Source organism: Dasypus novemcinctus, chromosome 5, assembly GCF_030445035.2.
Source record: "Dasypus novemcinctus isolate mDasNov1 chromosome 5, mDasNov1.1.hap2, whole genome shotgun sequence".
NCBI classification, from domain to species: domain Eukaryota; kingdom Metazoa; phylum Chordata; class Mammalia; order Cingulata; family Dasypodidae; genus Dasypus; species Dasypus novemcinctus.
In genome coordinates, this window is record NC_080677.1 from 76,809,854 (window position 1) to 76,818,597 (window position 8,744).

Sequence of the window (8,744 nt, forward strand, 5' to 3'; positions counted from 1 at the left end):
TAAACCCACTTGATCATGATATTTAATTTTTTAATGAGCTTTTGGATTTGGTTTACAAGTATTTTGTTGAGGATTTTTGCATCTATATTCACTAGAGATATTGGTCTGTAATTTTTTTCATAGTATCTTTATCTGGTTTTGGTATTAGAGTGATGTTGGCTTCAAAGAATGAGTTTGGTAGCATTCTTTGCAGCTCAGATTTTTGGAAGAGCTTGAGCAAGATTGGTATTAGATCACCTTGGAATGATTGGTAGAATTCACCTGTGAAACCATGTGGGTCCTAGGCTTTTCATCTTTGGGCAATTTTGATATCTGTTGCATTCTCTTTACTTGTGGTCTCTTACGTGTGCTACTTACTTCATCCATTTTATCCTTGGGCTTTCCATTGTCATATCTTATTATTGTCAGTCTTTTTACCCTTTAATTTACCCTTCCCAATAATCTTCATTTCTACATTCTTCTCCAAGTCTTTTGCCCCTGTTTTTTCCTTTCAGGCTATAGCACTCCCTCTAGTATCTCTTGTAATTCTGGTCTTTTGGTAGCATGCTCTCTTAGTTTTTGTTTGTCTGTGAAGACTTTAAATTCACCCTCATTTTTGAAGGACAGTTTTGCTGGATACAGAATTCTTGGCTGGCAATTTTTCTCTTTCAGTAAGTTAAATACATCATGCCACTTTCATCTTGCCTCCATGGTTTCTGATGTGGAACCTTCACTTCCTCTTACTGAGGTTCCCATGTATGTCATGCTTTGCTTTCTTCTTGCTGCTTTCAGAATCCTCTCTGATATTTGTCATTCTGATTAGTAGGTGTCTCAGGGTAGGTTTATTCAAATTTATTCTGTTTGGGTTGTATTGACCTTGGGTATTGATATTTGTGTCTTTCATAAGGGTTGGGAAGTTTTTTGATCATTATTTCCTCAAATATTCTTTTTGCCCCTTCCCCTTCTCCTCTGGGACACTGATAATGCATATGTTTGTGCATTTTGATTTGTCATTCAGTTCCCTGAGACCCTATTCCATTTTTTCCATTCTTTTCTCTTCGTTCTCCTGTCTTTTCCAGTTCATATGTTCTGTGCTTGAAATCACTAATTCTATCTTCAAGCAATTGAAATCTGCTGTTATATACCTCTTATATTTATATATATATATATACATATATATATATATTTTTTTTTTTGAGGTACTAGAGGCTTGGGATTGAACTCAGGATCTTGTATGTGGGAAGCCAGCACTCAACCTCTGAACCACATTGGCTTCCCTGAGTTGGTTTTTTTCCTTTGTTTTGCTTATTGTTCATTTTTGCTATTTCAGAAGGCACTGGGAACCAAATCTGGGGCCTCCTATGTGAGAAGTGGGTGCTCAACAGCTTGAGCCACATCTGCTCCCAAACCTCTAATATATCTATTTTTAAATGTAATTCTTTTTCTCCCCCCTCTTGTTGTTTGCACTCACTGTCTTCTCTCTCTGTCTGTTGTGTACTCTCTGTTTGCTTGTCTTCTAGGAGTCACTAGGAACTGAACCTGGGACCTCCCATGTGGAAGGGAGCCATGTACCCTCCCTGCTTGTTATGTCTTTCATTGTGTTTCTTCATTGTGTCTCCTTGTTGCATCATCCTATTGCATTATCTTGTTGCGTCAGCTTCCCATACCAGCCTGTTGCGCCAGCTTGCAGTCTTTCTCTTCTTCTTTAGAAGGCACCGGGAACCAACCCCAGAACCTCCCATGTGGTAGGAGGGCACCCAACTGCTTGAGCTACATCCAATATATTTTTAATCTCATCCATCATGTCTTTCATTCCTATATGCTCTGTTACTTTTCTTTGCAGTCTTTTAAATTGTTCTTTGTGCTCACCCAGTGTTGTCTTAATATCCTTTATCTCTTTAATCATATTTTCCTTCAATTGTTTGAATTAGTTTAGGAGACTTGAGTGATTATCATTGATTAGTTGTCTTAAATTCTGTATCTTATCAGGATATTTGGTTTGTTCCTTTGGGTTGGTCATCTCTTCCTGTTTTCCTAGTATGACTTGTATTTATTTTTTGCTGATGTCTAGGCATTTGAATATGTTGATGATGTTTGATTTCTCTCTCTTGCCTTGCATTTTTCTTTTCTTTTCTTCACAGCGCTTCTTTCTCTTTTTTTAACTTATTCTGTGTCTTTAAAATTGCCCAACTTAAGTTAGCAAAATCAGTCCAGGGACTCACTAATGAGGTGTGGATTTTCTCCCAGGGGTGGGGCTAAAAAGAGACTTGAAAACAATTTTTCTCCTTGCAATTTCCTTGCAATTTCCTGGCAAGCCAGCAGATGGCACTCGTCAGTATATCTTTCCATGGAAATGTCTCTTTCAAGGTATACTTGCCAGTGATTCTGGTCCGGTCAGAAATGAGATTCAAAGCAGCCTCTGCTAGCCAAATTCACTGATGAATTCACTGATGAAATTCACCTTCCCTCTTCCCTTATAACATGCTGACAGGCATCATGTCTGTTCCCCTCTCAATCAACTGCAGTGAGCCAGGGTTTTATCCAGGCTCAATGTCTTAAGTGCGGGAGATGGGAGCCATTCCTAGCCACCATGGGGGTTTAGTAACTCACATTTGTTGTTTCCAGTTATTTGTCTCTCTGCCCCTCACCCTCCTGGGAGATGCACAGCACTGTCCTGGTCTGCAACACCCAAAGCATGTCCCTCAGGCAGCTTTTGGTCCTTTCTCCATTGGTTTTGCATGAGAGAGTTGAACCCTTCCTGCCTACTCTAATGTGATCTTCCTGGAACATCCGTATATGATCTTAAACTTGATCTTATTTCATAAATATTTGCAGTTATTTCTGGTTAATGCGTAACCCTAATCTTAATATGCTGAGTGCTTTCCCTGTGCCTTCCCCCACCACATTCCTTGTTAGGAGTTATATTTCAAAGCCTTCTTGGCTGAACTGACAATGAAGGGCACCCTGCCTCAAGCATTATTCTGTGATTTCCTTAATTCCTACGTTTTTCATTTCAGTCTGTTATCTTTATATCTTGCTGATTTTAGGTAAAACATCCAAAATACCAGGTCATGGTGAAGAGTGGGAAATAATAGAATGATCCATCAAATAGGGGTAGCCATGGAGAATGTCTTGGAGAAAACATCCCCTCTCTGCATGTGTGCACCAGAATTGAACATGGGAAGATGAGAAGGAGTGGCAGGTCATTTTGGTAAGACCCATTAGTGATGCTAAAGAAATGTTGACTATTTCCAACCAGAGCATCTTGGCCTCCCCAGTGTCTTTACCTCACCCTTTCCAACCCCAGGGAGGTGTCAGGAGAGGTGGTTTGTGAGGTCTTTGTTTCCCATAGCCACCATTGCCTGTAGGAGTGCCTTGCTAACCAAACAACAAAGCCGATGGGGTGTGACTTCTCATTGTCCTGAGAGAGGTATATATAAGGAGAATAGGACCCTTAGGATAGCCAATTTGGGGACTTGGCAAAAGCCATCAGGAAACCATGGGAACCTAGCACACTTAGGGGACCACAAGCACCAAAAGTTGGAAGAAGAGAAATACCCCCTTTCAATCTTCAGGAGACTGTGGCAAGATCACATGACCCTCCCAAAGCTCCTCCTCTGTGTCCCCATTCACCCAACCCTTTTTTTTTTTAAGATTTATTTTTTATTTTTTTCTCTCCCCTCCCCCCACCCCAACCAGTTGTCTGCTCTCCGTGTCCATTCACTGTGTGTTCTTCTGTGTCCACTTGTATTCTTGTCAGCGACACCAGGAATCGGTGTCTCTTAACAAAAAGAGACATCATCTTGCTGCAGCAGCTCTCCATGTGTGCAGTACCACTCCTGGGCAGTCTGCACTTTTCTCGCGCAGGGTGGCTCTCCTTGCGGGGCATGCTCCTTGTGCGTGAGGCTCCTCTATACGGGGGACACTCTTGCGTGGCATGACACTCCTTGCATACATTAGCTCTGCACATGGGCCAGCTCACCACATGGGTCAGGAGCCCCTGGGTTTGAACTCTGGACCTCCCATGTGGTAGGCAGACACTCTGTCAGTTGAGCCAGATCCACTTGCCCTCCCCAACCTTTTTAACCTTCTCCCCCACAGCCAGATATCCTGCCTTTGCCTGGTATAAACCTCCTTCTCAACTGCCCTCCTTCTCGTACAGCTCCCAATCCCTTCCCTCAACCTAATGCCCTTCTGGTCTTACCTTGTTACCCTATCAGGTGCTGTCGATAGACCAGTGGGTAAAAAGGCTACTTCACATGAATTCAAGAATAATGTCCTCTCATTAAGATAAAACTACTTCAAGAAGGCAGAAGAGAGTGAGACGAGCCAATAGTGTCAACCATTACAGTAGACTAAGACCAACAGACTCTGCTCCATTCCAAATAACAACTGTAGAGTGAGCTTCAAAGACCTCCAAACCATTTGCTGCATCTCTAGAGTTACAGCTGCTGAGAAATGGCCAGCTGCTCAGAGACTGACTCAAACACCAATGTAGAACCTGGAACATGGTGATGATGATTAAAATGGTGTAAGAATACCCTCAAAAAATAAAATTAAATGAAATTAGTCACCGTGCATGGAAATGGTTCATGTTTCATTAGCATTTGAGATTGTCCTCAAAATGAAAGAGAACTAAATTCAGCATCTTTGCTGCAAAACAAGTCCCATGCCCCCCCACATCCACCTGAGGAGAGAATGCAGCCTCCCAAAAGTAGAAAAAATATCCTTAATAGAATAAGATTCCTCACCTATGGCAGACCAATCTAAAGTTTCTCTACTTTGTATTTAGTAATTATTTTAAATTTGAATGAAATCAGCAGGACCCAACAATGCCCATGTGTTCTCAAATAGGCTTACAGACAGTGGGGAAGAGAAAAGGAGAAAGCAAAGAAAGCCCCACCAGGAGAGACCGGCTGTTCTGAGCCATGATGCATAGCTGAACAGCTCGGGTCACTTGGGGGTAGTTCAGGTTGGAAGTTGAAAGTCCCTGCGCTTCATTGGCTTCCTGGTTCTCTGTCTACCTTGTAAGGAGCTGTAAACTGGTTTAAGCCAAACTTGGGCAGAACAGTAAAATAGACCCAACCACCAGGAGAGGATCATTATTTGACCAAATCAAGTAGAGGCCTCATCACTGCTCTGATTCTGCCCAGGTTCCCCAATCTCACCCTCCCCATCAGTAGCTCCTCCCCTTTATAGACCAGAGTGAAGATCTCAACGTCCCCTCAGAAGTTGAAGTGGCTGGGATTCGTGTATTTATAGCTTACGACAGTGATCCTCAAAATTTTGTCTTCCCAATAGAATTTTTGCAAAACTATGCACCCTTTCACGGAGTTTTTATTATAGTTTAAATATTGATATTGAAAAATAAAGGTACATTACTCCTTTAAAAAAAAAAAGCTTCACAGTCAGACTTTATATTTTTATCCACATAAATTCCACTTCACTTTGCTGTGGAATTAGACTAGACAGACATCACCAGACATGGTTATTTGGCCCGTATTTTTCTCACAAAACTTTGGATCTGCTCAAGTATTTGAATTAGCATGTGTTTGAGACTCAATTCTTTGCTATGCCGTATGAATGAAATAATTTATTTGGACATTTTTAAGGGCTGATGTTACCAGCTACTGGCTTGAACCATAAAGAAAAGTGCCTGTCTGACTCCTGTGCAGTGTGTGTGCCTACAGGGCATGTTAGCTGCAAAATGCACATACAAGCAATTAAGTGAATGAACACTATTGTATTCTGTTGTTTAGTATTGTCCACTTAAAAGTCAATGTCCAGTGTTATATAGAATCTTTTGCAAGCAGTAATGTCCTGAAATTATATTTTGCTGGTGAAAAATATGAAATAGGTATATTTATAATGATTTACTGATGTTTAAATTGGCTGTGGCATACCATTGAAAAGTCTCTCCTATATCACCTTTTTGCTCTTTTCATTTCTTTTTTACTAGATTTAATACAAATTCTTCTATCTCTGGAAAGATGGATAGGATACACAGAAAACTGACTTAGAATTAGTTGCCTCTGGAAAGGAGAATTGAGTGACTGGGGACAAGTGTGGGGACAAGCAGAAATCTTCTATTGTGTTTAGTCTTTTGTATTGAATTTTAAACCATGTAAATGTATTATATATTCAAATTTAAGGTGCAGTTTTAAAAGTGAGTTAACTAATTAACTCTAGTTAATAACTTTTTAAAAGTTTGCTTACCATAATTGCTATAAAATGTATTTATTTGGTTTTTAATCATGTTAAAATGTTGCTGTTTCTTGAAGGGTTAACTAATTTATCCAACAAATAATACACAGTAATAACAAGAAAATTGCCATCAAGAAGACATCAAAGGGAAGCGGACTTGGCCCAATGGATAGGGCATCCGCCTACCACATGGGAGGTCCGAGGTTCAAACCCCGGGCCTCCTTGACCTGTGTGGAGCTGGCCCATGCGCAGTGCTGATGTGTGCAAGGAGTGCCGTGCCATGCAGAGGTGTCCCCTGCGTAGGGAGCTCCACGCCCCCCATAAGGAGAGCCACCCAGCCTGAAAAAAGTGCAGCCTGCCCAGGAGTGGCATCGCATACACGGTGAGCTGACGCAGCAAGATGTATTCACCAAATGCGTTGAATGTGCCACAGTGATGAAAGAAGTTGTCGAAGTGGGAGGAGTGTGTGTGTGGGGTGTGTGGGGTATGTGGGAACCTCATATTTTTTAATGTAACATTTTTTGTGCTCTATGTAGCTTTAAAAATTTTTTTAATAAAATTAAATAAAAAATAGTGCTACAGGAATTAAATTAGATATTTAGGGATAGTTCAGAAATTATTGAAGATTGATGGGACTATATATATGTGTGTGTCTTGGAAAGTTGCACTCATTTCTTAGAGACTTAAAATCCAAGCTAATGTTGGAACATCGAAGGCATCTAGGAACGCATCATTTTGGTTACCAGATGGCATCTTCCATTCTCCTGTTTAGACTACTGGTTTGGTGTTTATGCAGATGTAGTAATGTCTCCTTTTTTTTTTTTCCTTTTTTTTATTTTATTTTATTTTTTAATTATCTTTTTTTGAAGTTAATAGATCACACAAAACATTACATTAAATACATAAGGGTTCCATATACCCCACTCCCCACCATCCACCCCCATCATGTTTTTAATTGTAATTTTTTGAAGATACATAGATCTTTGTGATTGTTACATAACAAAATATAAAAGGTTCCCGTGTACCCCACCCCCACCTGACTCCTTCCACAATGACAACCTCTTTCATCATTGCGGCTTATTCATTGCATTTGGTGAATGCGTTTTATTTTATTTTTTTATTCATTTTTTTAAAAAAATATTACATTCAAAAAATATGAAGTCCCCTTCAACCCCACCGCCCCCACCCCCCACTCCCCCCACAGCAACACTCTCTCCCATCATCATGACACATCCATTGCATTTGGTAAGTACATCTCTGGGCATCGCTGCACCTCATATTTAATGGTCTACATCATAGCCCACACTCTCCCACGTTCTATCCAGTGGGCCCTGGGGGGATCTACAATGTCCCGTAATTGTCCGTGAAGCACCACCCAGGACAACTCCAAGTCCTGAAAATACCTCCACATCTCATCTTCCTCCCATTTCCCGCACCCATGGCCACCATGGCACCCTTCCCACACCAATGCCACATTTTCTCTGTGGACATTGGATTGGTTGTTTCCATTGCACATCTATGTCAAGAGTGGGCTTAGATTCCACATGGATACTGGATGCAATCCTCCTGCTTTCAGTTATAGGCACTCTAGGCTTGGTGTGGTGTGGTGGTTGACATTCTTCAACTCCATGTTAGCTGAGTGGGGTAAGTCCAATAAATCAGAGTGTAGGAGTTGAAGTCTGTTGAGGTTCAGGGCGTGGCTATCATATTGTCAGTCCAGAGATTCAAATCCCCTAAATATATCTTAAACCCCAACACCAACTACAATTCCAGTAAAGTAGCATGAAAATCTTGTGAAAAGAACTGGAATCTGAGTCCAGTTCCATCACACAGAAACACCAGCTCCAAAGAAGGGCCAGCTGACATGGCAGTGAACCCCATCTGCCATGACCATAGAACCTGTGGGTCTCTTTAGTCCTCAAAAGAACCAATACCTGGGGTTGTATCTACTTTATCTGTCTCTGAGACTCTGCTCAGGTGTGCATAAGGGCAATCCTTCTGACAACCTCCAGACTCTTTTTTAGAGACTCATAGCCATATAAACTCATTTCTCCTTTCCATTTCCCCCTTACATTAGGTCAAACAGCATTTTAAAGTCATGTTATTATATGTAGACAGGGATATTCTGCTGATCCACATTGAACCTTTAATTCAAGGTCATTTTCTAGTTGCATCTTCAGCTGGTATTTGGTAGTGATCCCTCGGTGCCAGGGAGGCTCATCCCCGGGTGTCATGTCCCATGCTGGGGGCAATGCACTGCATCTACATGCTGAGTTTGGCTTTGAGACTGGCCACATTTGAGTAACATGAAGGCTGTCAGGAGGAAACTCCCAGGCACAGTGCTGCTCTAGGCCTTGTTCTTATTTCAGGCGTATAGGCTCACAGGCATAGTCATTAGTATCAGGAGCCCACTGTTGGACCCTTATTCCTTCCTGGTTCTTACCGTTGCACCTGGGGGACTGCCGCTGCTCCCCTAGGGACCACGACAGAGCCCCCCCCCTCCCGGCCAGTAACCCAGTACCCCCCCAGCTGTTGTTTTTAATTGTTTCCACTATGAGTAT

General features: G+C 41.6%; 1 long non-coding RNA gene across 2 annotated transcripts in view; it reads left to right on the plus strand.

The window, feature by feature from the left end:
* LOC105747605 (uncharacterized) overlaps nucleotides 1–4,548 on the plus strand; it is a 36,499-nt gene extending 31,951 nt beyond the window's left edge. For both annotated transcript variants that reach the window (XR_009185968.2, XR_009185967.2), the window contains 2 exons: nucleotides 3,027–3,190; nucleotides 4,200–4,548. This is a non-coding gene — a long non-coding RNA (uncharacterized lncRNA). The remainder of the gene's footprint in view (nucleotides 1–3,026; nucleotides 3,191–4,199) is intronic.
* The last annotated feature ends 4,196 nt before the right edge of the window (nucleotides 4,549–8,744 follow it).